We start from the raw sequence: 18,030 nt of genomic DNA, 5'->3' as shown, positions 1-18,030 counted from the left end.
CTGAGTCACATTAAGTCCCTGATTTTGCTTGCTTTTACCATCCTGTAAAATGTGTTTTCAATTATTAGCCAGCCTGAAAAAACCTTGGTGTGTGTAATTGTTCATTAACATTAATTGCAATTTGAAATTCCATGCCTAAAAAAAAACTAAAACTACAACTGGTAACTCAATCTTAAATCTGTCCTTTTCATCACTATCTGCCAAAAAACTAATGATAACTTTAAATAACTAAAATTACTTTCCTCATTCTAAGTAAACAACTTTCAGGTCTACTTTTTGCTCCTTATTATACGTAATGGAGGATAGGAAGCGGGGGGCGGAATATCTGAAAAGGAGGGACCACAAGACCAGAAACCTGGCTCACACAAGGAGGTGGGGGTTGAAGAGATTAGCATAGCCACTGTGGAAACCAAGATCCTTAGGCACCAATGCCTAGATTACAAAGCATAAAACCCAAGCAGGGATCAGACTGCTGGAGGGAGTATCTATAGCACTGGCCCAGGTGTAAAGACAAGGAGATTGAGCCCAACAGACCCCAAAGGTGAAGATATGGAGATTGAAGCCATTGTGGAATCTCCTATCCCTTTCAGATTCTGCATAGTTATCCAAAATCAGAAGGCTCACAAGGAGTGACCCCTCCCACACAGAAGACTGTATCAGTGCAGTCTCTGCTCAGAGGGGGGCAGCACTTCATCAGCCCACCTGTGCCTATGCAGGTGCCTCTTTTCACCAACTCTCTCCCTCTGCCTCTCTTCCTGTCTGCCTCTGACCTACATCATGTCAGGACTTGTCTTCACTGACCTCCCTCAGCAGAAGCAATTCTCCTCAAGGCCACCCACCTGTGACCATGCAGGCCTCTCTTAGCAAAACTATCCCTTTCCAGGCAGCTCTTCCTGCCTGCTTGTGTCTATGAATGTTTCCTTTATTCCTCCATGCCTTTCCCTATTGAACCTGCTCTTTTAATATAATGGTTTAATTATTACGGCTTTGAAGTATAGCTTGAAGTTTGGAAGTGTGATAGCTCCTTTCTCCATTGTTTTCATCAGGAATTTCATTAGCATTTGTTCTATTTCTTTGAAGAATGTTACTGAGATTTTTATTGGAATAGCGTTGAATCTGTATATTGTTTTTTGGGAGGATGGCCATTTTAATAATGAAATTCTTCCAATCCATGAGCAGGGGATGTCTTTCCATTTCATTGTCTTCTTTAATTTCCTTTAACAGTGTTTTATAATTTTCTTTGTATAGGCCCTTCACCTCTTTTGTTAGGTTTATTCTCAAGTATTTGATTTTTGTGGTTTTGTTAAGGGGAAAGGATGTTCTGAGCTAATCCCATACAGGCTTTGTGGACCCCACCCCCACTCCAGACCAAAGCCATCAGGACATTGGGAAAGACAAATCCTGTCACCACCATAGGGAAGGTGGCTGGGACCTGAGGGTGTTAAGGGTGGCTTGCTCTCTCGCTTGCCTCCTGGCTTCAGGGTTCCTGGCTTGCCGCCAGCTCTCAGTGTCATTTGGGATTCCTGATCAGTGGATCGGATAGGAGGCATTTAAAACTTTGTCTCCCACTTTTCTCCCTGAGTTGTACATTTCCTCATTTCCCCTTCCCTTGTAAATAAACCTTTTATTAACCTTTCACATGTGCCTGCAGTAGAGTATTGATAAGTCCTTTTAAGCGCGTGGGTGAGGACCCACAGTCAGGCACCCCGTTTTGTATCGGGGCTGCCCTATAACAGTTTAAATCATAAAAGGGATGGTTTACTTGATTTCTTCTATTTCAGATTAATTGTGTATAGGAAGGCTACTGACTTTTGTGTGTTGATTTTGTATCTTGCTACTTTGCTAAACTGGTTGATTATTTCGAGTAGTTTTTTGGGGGAGTTTTTAGGGTTCTCTGTGTATTGGAACAAAAACAGACACACAGACCAATGGAACCGAATAGAGAGCCCAGAAAGAAAGTCACACTTATATGGACAACTGATCTTTGACAAAGGAGCAAACAATATGCAATGGAACACAGACAGTTTGTTCAATAAATGGTGCAGGGAAAACTGGACCACCATATGCAAAAAATGAAACTAGACCCCTACCTCTCACCGTGCACAAAGATCAACTCAAAGTGGATAAAAGAACTAGACATAAGACCTGAAGCCATAAAATATATAGAATAAAATATAGGTAGAACACTACAAGACATACATCTCAAAAACATATTTAAATATTCATCAGCAAAGCAAAGAAAGTCAAGGAAAAGATAAACACCTGGGATGACATCAAACTGAAAAGCTTCTGTACAGCAAAAGAGACATTAACCAAAACAAAGAGACACCCCACTGATTGGGAAAAAATCCTTGCACTCCATACAACTGATAAGGGACTGATCACAAATATATACAAAGAACTCACATGACTCAACAAAAACAAAACAATCCAGTCAAGAAATGGGCAGAAGCGGGCCTCCCCTGGTGGCCATAGGTGAGCATAGGGCTGTAAAGCTGTCCACAACCTCTGAAGCGCCAGTTCAATTCCCGGCAGGCGTGAGTCCCACGTGGCGCGGCAGACCTCTCCTGTCGTGCCCGCTGCTCCCCTCAGCAGTGTATTTCGTCAGTCTGCCTGTTCTGCTCTCCACTCTCTGGTGAATACTCTCACCCTCCCGCGCATCTGGCCTGTACCCCGGTTCTTGTGTAAATGAATAAATAAATCTTAAAAAAAAAAAAAAAAGAAAGAAATGGGCAGGAGAACTTAAAAGACATTTCTCCAAAGAGGAAATGCAAATGGCCAACAGGCATATGAAAAAATGTTCAAAATCCCTTATCATCAGGGAAATACAAATCAAAACCACATTGAGATACCACCTTACACCAGTAAGAATGGCACGTATTAAAAAAACTGGCAAAAACAAATGGCGAGGATGTGGCATAAAAGGAACTCTCCTACATTGCTGGTGGGAGTGCAAACTGTTCCAACCACTATGTAAAGCTGTGTGGAGGTTCCTCTGTCTACTAAAAATGGAGCTACCCTATGACCCGGCAATTAAACTACTAGGGATCTACCCAAAGGATACAAAAACATTGATTCAAAAGAACATCTGTACCCCTGTTTATTGCAGCACTATTTACAATAGGTAAAACCTGGAAACAACCCAAATGCCCAAAAATAGATGACTGGATCGAGAAGATGTGGCACATATTCACGAAGGAATATAATTCAGCAATCCAGAAAGATAAACTCATGCCATTCACAGCAACGTGGATGGAGCTAGAAGGAATTATGCTCAGTGAAATAAGCCAGAAAAAAAAAAAAAAAGAAAAATATTACATGGTTTCACTTATAATGGGAATATAGGGGAACCAATAAAGATATCAATGTAATAACAGCATAAAACACAACAAAGAAAAACAGACAATTATAAATCAGAGCCATCCTTCAGGGAAGGAGGAGGGAGAGGGATCAGAGGGAGGGAGGGAGGAGCACAGGGGACTGAGGTGATGGTGCATGGGTGCATTGATGAAGGAAACTCTGTGGGGACTGTACCTGAGAGGGTGGGGGGAGGAAATATTGTTTGAAAGTGAACAATGTAAAAATTTTTTAAAAATGAAAAAAAAAAAAAAAGACACAGGGGAGATGGACTATGGGGACAACCCCTGAGGGGAGAAATCAAATAATGCCTAAAATAATAAAATCACAACATAAAAAGAATAAATAAATAAATAAAACTAATGGGCCTCCCTAGTGGTGCAAGGGATTGAGAAACTGCCTATGAGGCGGTGCGCAGTCACTGCAGCATTTCGATCCCCAGCCGGGGAGCTACCCACATGGCACAGCAGACCTCTCCTGTCTCTCCCTCTGCTCCCCTCAGCAGTGTATTTCAGTCAATATACCTGTTCTGCTCCCCACTCTGTCCATGGTGAATCTGCTCACCCCATCCCACCCAGCACCTCTAGCCTGTACCCCAGTTCTTGTATGCATAAATAAATAAATCTTTAAAAAATAATTAAAAAAAAATCTCTTTCTCCTGGAGAAACACCTGGGAAACTTGCCCCATGTCACTGAAAGGGGAATTCTGGTGAAACTGTCCCCAGAGTGAACCCGAGAACCCTGCACTTCAAACCTACTGACTCCAAAACGACATTATATGGCACCCAATGCAGGGCTTTTCATGTCATCTGGTGCCCAATATATGGCTCCCAACACATGGTTTTTCACAGTATCGGTAAGATTTCCCCAGTTTCTCTGTCTCAATCTCTCCATACAAGCTCTCCTTTTCTGAGAGGAGCTGGTGTTGGGCTACTGCCTGGCTGTCCTACACAGAATGAGGGGCTCAGGCCAAAGCCACTCTTTGGCGGGCCCTAAAACATGGGGGAACAGCCTTCCAGGTGCCCTAGGGCTGACCGGGTGAGCGTCTCATGCCTTTCTCTTTGCCTCACCGCTTTGCTAATCTAGCTCAGTCAAGCCACCATTCCCTCTCTACCTCGGGAAAAGAGCTGGTTCCTAAGTTCTGTCTTCAAACCAGGTCTTGCTCTGGCCACAGAAACAAACAGTGGGCACAGGTCCGCCATGAAAGAGTGCACTAGGGTCACTGCCACTTTCTAGAAGACTCCCGTGAAAACAGAAGTTGGTGTGCACCCCGGGTTAGCTCTAGACGTGCCAACCACAAGACAAATGATGCAGCAACGCAGGAACTCGTGATAAGCACCCACATGCTCACCCCAGGCTCTCCACCTCTTAGGATTATAAAAAGGAGACCTGGACCTGCTTTTTACAACCTCTTATCTACTGTTCTTCCCTAACTCAACTACAACCTTTCACTGCTTCCTTTTCAGTGCAATCAACTGCAAGTCAACAAACTGTAACTAGCCATTAACCCATCCTGCCTTTTTCATGCTCAGGGAGAACTCCACCTTCAGAGCTCCCCCTCTGAATCCTTGTTTTTTAGGTGCCTTCCTACATCACAGGTACTCTAGATAGTCTCCTTCCCTTGCTCTGGAGACCAGATTTCCTCTCCTTGATTAAACGTTCTTGTTATATCTCCCTTAACTTTAAGACTCGCGAGGGACTAAGACAACTGCAGTCAGCTATTTTAGATCCTACAGTCTCAGAGCTAGGCCTGTGGTCCTACTTTGTTAATCTTCTTATTAAATGCCAAAAGGTTTCCTAGCTAACTGGTGTTACGATCAGGCATACGCAGGCCAAGTACCAGCTATGTTTTTAAGAACATTTCTAAATAGAAAAAGAGCCCGAGACAGCCTCCCTTCCACCCAGAGAAGAGAGAATGGCAGGGACAGATAGGAAGTCGAGGCCTGGGGATGCTCAGACCTGGGAAGTTCCTCCTCAATGTGGGGGCGCCCACAAAAATAGGACTAATCCCCTGGGGAGTATGACCCTGACTACTCCCCACCCTGTGGGGGTAGGGCCCTGGCTGCCCCCACTGTAATCTGTCTGGGACAGGTTCAAGCTCTCTTTCAGGCACTCATATGTGCTAGAATCTGCTCCCTCCATTTCCGCGGACTCTAGTCTGGGTTCTCTCTTAAAAGACCTTAATTCAGCCTGACATCTTTGCATATTAACCCAAAACGCATAACTACCCTCAGCTATAACAGCATTCTCTACATCTTCGCTTTGGAGGAGACAAAAGATAAAAATGCTGCAAAATAAAGTGGGGAACACCACCCTGGCTGACACGTGTGGGGCACTCCATTGTTCTCAGCTAGCAGCTGCCTGGACCTTTGCTCCAGTGCTGAGATCACTGGTATGTCCCCCACCACCCAGCCTTGGGGGACTAGGTTTCTCCTTTTCATCCTGAGATCTCTTTTGGCCTGTTCCATAGGGAGAAATTTCTATTGATGCCATGCCCTCCACTTTTGAGATCTGTTTGGTCTGTTTAAAGAAAAAACAAAAACTGGGGTCTCCCGGGTAGCACAAGGGGTTAAGACGCAACCTACGAAGCAATCAGCAGCCACTACAGGAGGAATTCAATCCCCAGCCAGGGAGATACCCACATGGTGCAGCAGACCTCTCCTGACTCTCCCACTGCTCCCTCAGCAGTGTATTTCAATCTGCCTGTTCTGTTCCCTGCTCTGTCTCTGGTGAAACCTCTCACCCCTCCCTCCACACCTCTGGCCTGCACACCAGTTCTTGAATGCATAAATAAATCTTAGGGAAAAAAAATGTCAAATTACTTTGGTCTTATTAACAGGATATATAGGATACTTTATTGGTTAATCTCTTCCCTCTCTTGTCCTCATGGTCTGTAAACAGGGGTTCTTTTGTCTTAAGGAAAGTGGTTCCCTGCCTGGTCTGGACAAAAACAGGAACTTAAACAATCCCATTTTTTTTTCTGCTTAGCTTTAAAATTGCTGTCTTCATGTCTAGGTCTTATGTAATAGTTAAATTGGATACTTTCCCTATGTAAGGATTTTAATTTCTATCACATTGGAAACCTTGGTTTATCAAAATGTGTATCAAAAACATAGCTATCAAACTAAAACCTAAGTTATTTCAAAATTAGATTGTTTAAGGTGTTCTAAGCCTCTCCTGAGATTTCAAAAGAATTTTTTTTCTGACTTTAAAAAAATAATGTGAATTCTGTTTATAGCTTCTGTAAAAGCCAAAAAGCCACTCTTAAAAATGCAAATTAAAGTGTTTCATTTAAAGGAGTTGCTAAATAACTAAAATAAGTCAATAACAGGCTTATCAGTGTCTTCACAGGTATTGGTAAAATAACGATCTCTTAAAACTGGTACACATGGCCAAAATTTTAAGTACAAATCAAGATCTCCTCTTGTTTTATCTCCATGGGTTTAATTATAAACTGGCGCCTATATAAATTCTGACAAAAACATATTTTGATATCACGATCTAAGATTTTTGGTAAACTAGTCGAAAATCTAATGATTCAAAATGTGCCTTAAAGTTATAATGTTGTGGGGCCTCCCTGGTGGCGCAAGGGGTTAAAACACAACCTATGAAGCTGTCCTCAGCCACTGCAGCAGGAGCATGATTCCCTCCCAGGGAGCTACCCTACCCACATGGTACAGCAGATCTATCCTGACTAGGGGTTGTTCCCCTCAGCAGTATATTTCAGTCAATCTGCAGTTTGGTTCCCCACTCTGTCTCTGGTGAATCTTCTCACCCCCTACACCTCTGGCCTGTACCCCAGTTCTTGTATGCATAAATAAATCTAAAAAAATTATATTGTTGTGCATTAATAATTTGTATAAATGTTGCTTACTAAACAAAGCTCATGGTATTCCGATAAAAAAGGGAATAAATCTGGTTTGCTTTTCAATGTCTATACTTAAACATTTCTTAACCAAATTCTCTTCCAGGAACACAAATTAGCTTATCTCTTTAGAAAGAACTTTTGTTTTTCCTCAGAGAAAATGTCTTAACTTTCTTCCTCTGGGTCCTAGCCAAAATCCAGATGACATCTAAAGCAAGGTGGACAAACTACTCAGTCCTACTGAATCACATAACATCTCTGATTTTTCTTGCTTTGACCATCCTGGTAATGCAGGCTCCATTATTTGCCAGCCTAGAAAAACCTTGGAATGTGTAATTGTTCCATTAACAGCCCTGCAATTTGGAATTCCAGTCCTAAAAAAAAAACTAAAACTACAACTGGTAACTCATTCTTAAATCTGTCCTTTCCATTGTCTGCCAAAAAACTAATAATAACTTGTTAAATATCTAAAATTACTTTCCCTTGTAACAAATAGCTTTCAGGTGTACTTTTTGCTCCTTATTGGAAGGAGACAAATTTCCAGTCTTATTTTTTGTTTAAAGATTTATTTATTTATATAAGCACTGGGTACAGTCAGAAGCGCAGGAGGGTGAGATAATCCACCAGAGCCAGAGCAGGGAGCAGAACAGGCAGACTGACGAAGTACACTGCTGAGGGGACCAGCGGGCAATGGCAGAAGAGGTTTGTGAGCCATGTGGGACCCTCTCCAGTGGCCAGGGATCAAACCAGCGCTGCCGAGGCTGCGGGCAGACTGGCAGCCCAGCGCTCAACCACTGTGCCACCCGGGAGGCTCTCCAGTCTACTTTTTGCTCCTTACTGTAAGGGAGCTAAAGTTTTGATGTCATCTCAAAAAAAAAAAAAAAAAATTAAAAGATGTGTTTGTGTAAGTTGTCTAGTCGAAAGAGATGGTAGTATAACAACTATTACAATGTCTTACAACGTAGGTTAAAAACTAGGATGTAGTAACTCTAAATGCAACTAAGGTAAGGTATGTGTGGGTTTGAGAATAAAAAAATGTATTGAAGGTGGGTATTCTAAAGGTCCTTAAGATAATTTAACGTCGGAAGGGTAAATGAAATGGTATTAAAAAGAAAGAAAGCAAAGCACTGAAGGTCTGAGAGAGAGATTTTGGTAAAAAATTTTGTGTGTTCAGGCGAATTACTGAGCACACTAATTACTATTACCTTTCATAGTAATTCACCTGAGCACACAAAATTTTGTTAACTTGAATATCAGTAGTGCACCCATGTACCACCAAGCATTAGTCCTGTTTATATATATAAATTAAGGTATTCTAAAACTACTTTCACTAGTTTTGTGACAGGGTGGTCCCCAGGAAAGGGGGAGGTTCCAGGTTCCCTGCCCCACCCAAGGGAGGGTGGAGCTGAGCTGGGAGAGAAGAAGCTGCAGAGGAGACTGAGGAAGGAAGGAAGCAGGATGGAGCCAGAAGACCTGGAGGGGACACATGGAGCAGAGAGACACGTGAAGAAACTGTGCTTGTCTTTTGGTCGTGGACTGGGTGACACAGATGTGGATGAGACCCGTGGGTAGGTGACAATGGCAACTTTTATCTTGATTTTGATTTTGCTCTTTTTTCTTCCCCCTTGTCTGGTTGTTTTTGACCCATTTTTGTGGGTCCCCAGTGGAAGATGCTTTAGACTTGTGGCAGGATTTGGGGCCTTGCTCTGGGCCAATCTCATTTGGATGGAGTTTTACCCATGAGTGGATGGTTAACTTTGGGTGCTTGATTTAGAAACTAGATTCTTTGCCTTTCCTGTATTGTTTCCTAGTTGTATTAAAGTTCCTTCCCATTAAAGTCATATGTTTTGTGTTGATGCGGCGGATGGCAGAACCCATTTAGAATAGGCAGGTTTGTGGGGTTTGGGCTGTCCCTCTCCCTGACCTTTAACAGTTTCTTATAACAAATTAAAGACTGCTCAGGTAATCTAAAAATCTTGGTGCTCTTGTACCCTCAGGTCACCTGCAAAAACCCTTATGTCAGCATTGCTGAGCCTTGTCACAGCAATAGATCTACTCTTAAAAATCCTTGTCACTCTGAGTAATTGTTTTGTAAAGATCTATAAGTTTGTTCTATGACTATTCATTCTGAAATAGTAAAGTTTTTGTCTTAAGAGGGCTCTTAAGACACCTAATAAAATTGTTTTTCATTGTGAGAAACAAACATGTCAATTTGGGTATACTGATAGCTCATAGGAAGTATTCTCATAGGATTGTTACACCTTTTCAACATAAATGTAAACTAATGAGGTTGTTCTAAAATACATAAGAGGGCTTCCCCTGGTGGCACAGGTGGTTGAGCACAGCGCTGTGAAGCTGTCTGGCTGGGGAAAATCCCACATGGCACAGCAGACCTCTACAGACTTTCACCCACTGCTCCCCTCAGCAGTGTATTTCATCAGTCTGCCTGTTCTGTCCTGTTCCCCACTCTGTCTCTGGTGAGTCCTCTCCCCTCCCATGCATCTGGCCTGTACCCCAGTTCTTGTATGCATAAATAAGTAAATCTTTAAAAAATAAAAAAATAAAAATAAAATACACAAGACTTCGTAAAACCTAATAAGCCAGTCAATTATAAAAGGGCTAAAAAGAAGTTACTCAAAAGCCAAAAAATCCCACATCATTTCAGACTGAATTTGCTGACGCTATGAAAAGGTATACTAATCTAGCCCAGAAGAGGGCAAGCATTTTATTTTTTAGCGGTCTTCTTCATTTGCCAGCCTTGCTCTGACATCAGGTGCAGGCTCCAGAGACTAAACCAAGGGCGACTAGTGAAACCCGTTCACAAGTTCACAAACCTCGAGCCTAACACGAGAGGGCGAGGTGATTCTGGAGACTCATTTTATGAGTTTACACCAGATATACGCAGAAAGCTCCAAAAACTTAGCCATGGGACCCCAAACTCTGCCACACCAACTTTTAAAAGTGGCTTTTAAAATCATTAATAACAGGGGTTGTACAGGGTTGTTTCCCTGGTAAAATTTATTCCCCAAAACTTGCTAGATATTTTACTGTTGCTGCCCATCTTGTTAGTAAACCTGACACCCAATGGCTGTCCCCAAATGACAGTCCATGTTACTGAGGGTCCTTAGCCACTGCCACACTTCTCACTCTCCTCTTTAAACCTTAACACACACAATCTCCTAATTAAATTTGTTTCTTCTAACCTAGGGGGAGCTCTCCAAGTTTAAACTCCTCCACCAAGCAAAAAATAGCTGATCCACAAAAGAGAAACAGCCTGTCCAGATGCCCCACCCCTTGCCTCCTTCTGAAACCAGCAACAATGGGCAGCTCAGGGACTAGTGTCAGGGAAACCATATCCCAGGCCCATGTAGGTAGGGCCAGCTCTGTGTCCCACTCCAGCAGGATAAGTCCTTTTAAGCGCGCGGGTGAGGACCCACAGTCAGGCACCCCGTTTTGTATCGGGGTTGCTCTACAACAGAACCTCCTCCCTTCAACTCCCCAAAAGATTTCGGGCCAGATATGGCGGTGGGGGTGGGGGGATGATGGAGGGCAGGAATAGAAAAAAACTGAAAAGGAGGCACCACAAGACCAGAAGAGATTATCAGAAGACATTAGCATAGCCATGGACACAGAAATGGAAACCAAGATCCTTAGGTCCCAAAGCCTAGATTACAAAGCATAAATCCCAAGCAGGGATCAGACTGCTGTAGGGAGTGTCTAGAGCACAGACACAAGAGTAAAGATACGGAGATTGAGGCAACAGACCCCAAAGGTGAAGATATGGAGATTGAGACCTTGTGGAATCTCCTGTCCCTTTCAGATTCTGCAGTTACCCAAAATCAGCAACTAACCTGAAGGCTCACAAGGAGTGACCCCTCCCAAACAGAAGACTATATCAGTACAGTCTCTGCACAGATGAGGGGCAGCACTTCCTCTGCCCACCTGTGCCTATGCTGGTGCCTCTTCATCCACTCTCACCCAGGCTTCCTGCCTGCTCAAGACCTGTAACATGCCGGGTCTGCTCCTCACTGACCTCCCTCAGCGGAGGCTGCTCTCCTCCAAGCCGACTGCCTGCAACAATGCGCCTCTCAGCAAACCTGTCCCTTTCAGGGCAACTCTTCCTGCCTGTTTGTGTCTATGCAACTTTCCTTATTCCTCCATCCCTTTCCCTAATAAACCTGCTCTTTAAATATAACTAATGTCTCTGCCTCGTGGAGAAACTCACCTGGGAAACTCACCGCTTGCTGCAGAAAGGGGAGCTCTGGTGAAACCTTTCCCAGAGTGAACCTGATGAGGTTTTTGGAGTTAGTGCGGGGTCCTTGGGCAAGGTGTCACCAGAGCTCCCCTTTCAGCAGCATGCGGCAAGTTTCTCCACGAAACAGAGACGGCAGTTATATTTAAAGAGCAGGTTTATTAGGGAAAGGGAAAGGGACAGGTTTGTTGAGAGAGGCCTGCATGGTTGCAGATGGGCAACCATAAGGAGCGCTGCCTCCGCTGAGGGAGGTCAGTGAGGAAAAGCCCCGGCATGGGACAGGTCACGGGCAGACAGTAAGCCTGGGTGAGAGTGGGTGAAGAGGCACCTGCATAGGCACAGGTGGGCAGAGGGAGTGCTGCCTCGAGCCTGTGCAGAGACTGTACCTATGTGGTCCTTTTCTGTTTGGGGGGGGGTCACTCCTTGTGAGCCTTCATGTTTGTTGCTGATTTTGGATAACCATGCAGAATCCAAAAGGGACCTGAGATACCAGGATGGGGAGTGGAGATTCCAGAATGGGCCCAATCTCTATATCTTACCCTCAGGTCTGTGCTCCACTCTTATAGCATCTGATCCTGCTTGGGTCTCATGCCTTGTGATAAGGCCCTGGTGCCTAAGGGTCACAACCTCTACAGCTGGGTTAATGGTCATGTTATTTCCCTCTACCGCCACCTCCTTGTGAGTCAGGTTCTAGTCTTGGGGCACCTCCTTTCCAGTCTTTCTATTCTTGTCCTCTATCAAACCCAAGGGCCCCCACACTCCAAACCCACTGACTCCCAAAAACCCCATCACTACGAAGCCATCCGCAGCCTCTACAGCACGACTTCAATCCCTGGCCAGGGAGCTACCCACATGGTTCACCAGACCTCTCCTGTGTTGCCTGCTACTCCCCTCAGCAGTGTAGTTCAGTCATTCTGCCTATACTGCTCCCCAGCACTCTCACCCCCTGCACGTCTGACCTGTATCCCAGTTCTTGTATGCACAATAAACAAATCTTAAAAAAAAAAAAGAAAAACGAATACACATGGCCAAAGTTTTAAAAGGAGAATCAAAAAATTTCAGTGTCTATTACTGTCTTTGGCCACCGGAGGGTTGATTATAAATGGTGCCTCTATAAATTCTAATAAAAAAATCCCCAATTTTGAGATCGCGATCTAACATTTTGGTAATCAAAAACTAGTTCAAAACTTACTGGTTGAATATGAAGCATGCATGCTTTAAGGTTATAATGTTGGGTATCAATACTTTATGTTTAAATGTCTTTATTTTAAAAAGGAAGTGCACAGTATTCAGAAAAAGAGTAATGGACTGAGTCTACATCAAAGAAGGTAAGTTTGCATTTTGATGATTATACCTAAAGTTCTCCTGATAAAATTCTTTTCCAGGAAAAGCCCCAATTGACTTCTCTCTTTCCCCTTGTCCTAGCAAAAATTTCAAGATGATGTCTATAGCCTCAACTGCAAGTTACTTAGCAGTACTGAGTTCCTCACAGGTATGTAGGAAATGTATATGATGTTAAGTCTCTGATTTTTCTTGCTGTTCATCAATCTAACTAGTGCTTTCCTAAGAATGAAATTTGGATTATGGGATTGTTACAATTTGCAACTCTGGAATTAATTTAAAATTCCACTCCTAAAAAAACCCTAAAAACCACAATTGGTATCTCTCTTAAATTTGTTCTCTTATTATTTTGTAAATAGTGGCCAAATTTTGGGCCTCCCCAGTGGCACGGCGGTTGAGTGCTGGGCTGCGAAGCTGCCCGCAGCCTCTGCAGTGCCAGTTCCACCCCGCCGCCAGGGGAGGGTCCCATATGGCAGGCAGACCTCTCCTGTGGCGCTCACTGCTCCCTCAGCAGTGTATTTCGTCAAGTCTGCCTGTTCTGCTCCTCGCTCTGTCTCTGGTGAATTCTCTCACCCTCCTGCGCTTCTGACTGTACCCAGTGCTTGTATGCATAAATAAATAAAAATTAAAAAAAAAAGTGGCCAAATTTCATATAAAACTAAGGTTTAACTAAGTTTAACAATGAGAATTTGTTAAATAATTAAAATCACTTTCTCTAAAATCATTGAGCTTGCAGGTTTACTTTTTGCTTCTTATAAGAAAACTAAAATTTATTTTATTTTAATTTTTTTATTTATTTATACAAGCACTGGGTATAGTCAAAAGCACGGGAGGGTCAGAGAATTCACCACAGTCAGAGTGGGGAACAGAACAGGCAGACCGACGAAATACACTGCTGAAGGGAGCAGTGAGGGTAGCAGGAGATGCCTGCGCACCATGTGGGACCCTCGCCAGTGGCCAGGGATCAAACCGGTGCTGCAGAGGCTGCAGGCAGCTTCACAGCCCAGTGCTCAACCGCTGCGCCACCAGGGGAGGCCCAAAACTAAAATTTAATGTCATCTCACCTAAAAAAATTAAACCAAAATTTAATGTCATCTCACCTAAAAAAATTAAACCAATTAAAACTTATGTTTATGCATGAGTTATCCAGTACAAAGGAGTGATAGCATAACAGTCCTTACTTACAATGTCTTACAATTTAAAAATTAAAAACAAGATGTCCTAACTGTAAATGTAAATAAAGTAAGTTGTGTTAAGGAATGTATTTGAAATGGATATGTTGAGGGTATTGGGAAACATTGAGTGTCAAAATAAAATGGCTGTCTTTAAAAAGAAATGGTATAAAAATAGGAAGGCAAAAGAAAGTGTTGAAGATCTGAGAGGTATCTGAAAAAAAATGTTAGGTGCTCAAATGACTTGCTATGGAAATATTTAAGTTTGGTATCAGTAGTGTACTTATGTAAAACCAAACTTTAATTTTCATCTGTAATAAGGACTCAAGTATTCTTAAAGTGTTCTCACTATTTTTGATAATAAAATTAAGGACTGTTTCTGTCATCTAAAATCTTGGTGCTTTTTTACCCTCAGGCTATGAGAAAAAAATCTTTTCCTATCAGCATTGCTAACCCTTGTCAAAGAAATAGCTCTATTCTTAAAAATCCTTATCACTGAGTAATTAACTATTTTATAAAAATCTGTAAGTCTGTGAATCCTATGACAACTTCTTTGATACCAAAAATTCTAAAACATTAAATTCTATGTCCTAAAAGTGTTAGGAGGAAAGGATGTTCTGAGCTAATCCCATACAGGCTTTGTGGACCCCACCCCCACTCCAGACCAAAGTCATCAAGACATTGGAAAGACAAATCCTGTCACCACCAAAGGAAGGTGGCTGGGACCTGAGGGTGGAGTTAAGCAGCCAGGTTGGGTATAAAAACCAAACACTTGGGCCGTGGGGTCTCTCTCTCTGTTGCTTGCCTCCTGGCTTCAGGGCCCTGATCAGCAGATTGGGTAGGACGCATTTAAAACTTTGTCTCCCACTTTTCTCCTTGAGCTGTACATTTCCTCATTTCCCCTTCCCTTGTAAATAAACCTTTTATTAACCTTTCGCATGTGCCTGCAGTAGAGTATTGATAAGTCCTTTTAAGTGCACGGGTGAGGACCCACAGTCAGGCACCCCGTTTTGTATCGGGGCTGCCCTATAAAAAAAGGACTCCTAAGACAGCCAATAAAAGGGTTTTCCTTTTGGAAAAAAAAACAAATTGGGTCAATCTGGATATATTGATAAAATTCATAGCACATTAAATTTTAGTCTTCCTTCCTATTCCTCTATTAAGAGAGGACATCATAACCAAATTCCAAACTAACAGCCCATTGGCTCTTCTAGCCACTGCTACAAAAGATAGAAATAATACAGGAGCCCAAATTCTCAAATGTAATGATATTTGACTAATAGACCTTACATTCATGTCTCTAAAGACACCTATTCTGCATTAATTCAAGCCTGGGCCCAAAACAGGGTAAATTGTGAAGCATGTAAAAACCCCTTTTATCTGCCATTGCAGTGATGGGAATCCCATCATAAATAAAAGCTGATCATGGACCTGCTTACATCTCCAAAGCCTTTAACTCGTTCCTGCTACAAACTATATTAAACATGTGCTGGAGTCCCTTGTAGCCCTACAAGACCAGTTCAGTTAAAAGAGCCAAGAGGCTCCTTAAAACACAACTTATTAAACAAAAAGCGGGAATCTAGAGAGTAAGATGCCCCCACGGGAACAAATATATAAACCTCCATTTACTTTAAACTTCCTAAATTGCAATCCTCCGTCCTAACAGCTGTGCAGGCATCTCACTCCGGCTGAGTCTGGACTAGACCTGCGGTTTGCACCGACCCCGCTGCCAGGACCAGACTGGCCGGGCCTGTCCCATCCCTGACCCCGGATGGGGGCGCTGCTGTCTGTCCCCGCAGGCACGGGCTGTGCGCCCTGACCAGGAGTTGGGTCCAACAGGGGTCAAACCCGCTCCAGAGACAGCTCAGTGCCAGCTCCCGTGTCTCCCCACAGCCCCAGGTCGCTGGGGACCTGGGCAGCCCCGATCCGCCTGTGCTTTCCGCGCCCGCTTTTCTCCCAAGCTCACCAGCTGCCCTTTGGCTATTTGCAGGTGTAACGAACATATGAAGCTTACAAGTAAAATTGGAAATATAAAGGTGGCTGCGAGCGCTGTGAGTGAAAGAAGCTGAGGCCACATGCTGAGTGGTAAGGACTGATAAAGCAGAGGGTGCCAGAGCCTAAGACTGATAAAGAAGTTAGAAAGGACGGCCTCCCCTGGTGGCGCAGGCTGTTGAGCGCAGCTCTGTGAAGCTGCCCGCAGCCTCTACCGCGCGGGTTCGAAGATGCTTTAGACTTGTAGCAGGCTTTGGGGCCTTGCTCTGGGCCGATCCCATATGATGGAGTTTTACCACGAGGGACGGGTAACTTTGGGTGCTTCATTTAGAAACTGGACTCTTTGCCTTACCTGTATTGTTTCCTAGTTTTTATTAAAGTTCCTTCCCATTAAAGTCTCATATGTTTTGTGTTGATGCGGCGGATGGCAGAACCCATGTAGAATAGGCAGGTTTGCGGGGTTTGGGCTGCCCCTCTCCCTGTCCTATAACAGTTCGATGCCGTGGGCCGGCTGGCGAGGGTCCCACATGGAGCAGCGGACCTCTCCTTCTCGCCTGCTGCTCCCCTCAGCAGTGCATTTCGTCAGTCTGCTTGTTCTGTTTCCCGCTCTGGCTCTGGTGAATCCTCTCATCCTCCCGCGAATCTGGCCTGTACCCCTGTTCTTGTATAAAAATATATGGATAAATTTTTTTGTAGGGGCCCGGGCTTCTGGGAATGTCACCTTCTCGGAATGTCACCGGCCCTGAAGCAAATTGCTGGAGCCACTTAATCCATGCGAAGGGAGGCGCCCAGCGAAAAACCCGGCCAAAAAAAGGAAAAGACCCAGCGGAGAATGACACGTCGCTCGCCCCCCATAAACACCCCGGTGCCTGGTCCTGCGCGCGGTCTCGTTGGGTCCTCAAGTGACTTAGTGAGTCTCCGCCAGGGAGCGCTGCTTATTAAACTTTACTTTTCTTTCCCTCCCCTCTGTCTCTTCCTTCGCCAACTTTACAACTCTTCACTTTTTTTTTTTTTTTTAAAGAAGGTATAAAAGAAGCCGCTACCTGAAGCCGACCCAGCACAGCCCTAACAACCTGCGCGGAGCAGAGGACGCGCCGAGGCTGCTCTTGCGGAGCCCGGGTCGCTGCCCGCTTTGGACTCAGACTCGCTCTGCAGCCGAACCTCTCCTCGCCTGCTCGTCGCTCTCGAACCGACCCGCGCTCCCGGCTCTGCTCCCGCGACCGGTGACCTGCTCCCGACAGCGCACGAGCGGCCAAGCAGCTGCCGCCCCGGCGCGACCATCCGCCCTGGGGCCTCCAGCCTCGAGACTCCCCCAGGCCGGGCCGTCCACGTAGGGAAAGTCCCGGCTAAGACACGTGGGGCCCCTGTCTCGGGTCACTCGGGTCAGAGGAACCAGGGAGCTTGGGGCTGGCGGCCTGCATAGACTCAAGCGTGTCCGTGGCCACTACAGGGTGGATGGAGTCCTCTCCGAGCGCCAGCTTCCGCCTGACGCTCATCGATCGCGCCCGCGACAGCAGGTCTCGGGCCCCTACCTGCCTCTCCGGGCGCCCAGCTGGCGACTCCGCGGGGCGACCCCGCACTCTCCGGCGCTGCGCCTCGACACTCGCTTCCGCTTCTCCTTCCCGCAGGCGGAGGAGCCCGAATCAAGGGGCGGGGGCCGCAGGCTCCGCTGCTCCCTCTGCTCGTCTGTTACCGCAACTTACCGGCGTCGCCAGTTTATCTTGCGTGTCCGGGTTGGAGCAGGGACCAGCGGCTTTTTCTCCCTAATAATTGTTTTTATGGGAGCGCGCACTCCTAGCGTTCCTTCGCCGCCATGACGATCCGCTGACTGTCCCGAGATCCAGACGCTGCGTCACGTCCGCCTCCAGGGAGGGGCCACGAAAGGAGGAACAGGAATCCTGTGGCTCAATGGAGCATCTGCTCCACCCACCTGGGCTGATCTGAAAAAGTTAACCAGTGAAGTAGAAAATACTTTAAAGGTCATAGGGACAACTGAGACCCCAGAAAATTTGTTCATAATGTTAGTTCACATTGTAATAGGACGGTCCCCC

General features: G+C 44.9%; 1 protein-coding gene across 1 annotated transcript in view; it reads right to left on the bottom strand.

Annotated features, from left to right (window-relative positions):
* LOC119253231 (patr class I histocompatibility antigen, A-126 alpha chain-like) overlaps window positions 1–17,677 on the bottom strand; it is a 31,383-nt gene extending 13,706 nt beyond the window's left edge. Inside the window, exon 1 of the mRNA XM_037520829.2 lies at window positions 17,512–17,677. The gene's annotated coding sequence lies outside the window, so the exon portion shown is untranslated. The remainder of the gene's footprint in view (window positions 1–17,511) is intronic.
* Between the last annotated feature and the right edge of the window lie 353 nt (window positions 17,678–18,030).

The sequence above is a fragment of the Talpa occidentalis genome, unplaced genomic scaffold, assembly GCF_014898055.3.
Source record: "Talpa occidentalis isolate TD23 unplaced genomic scaffold, MPIMG_talOcc4v2.1 talOcc4.2, whole genome shotgun sequence".
NCBI classification, from domain to species: Eukaryota; Metazoa; Chordata; class Mammalia; order Eulipotyphla; family Talpidae; genus Talpa; species Talpa occidentalis.
The sequence above is the reverse complement of the archived record's forward strand: the minus strand, read 5'-3'. Positions and strand labels throughout refer to the sequence as shown.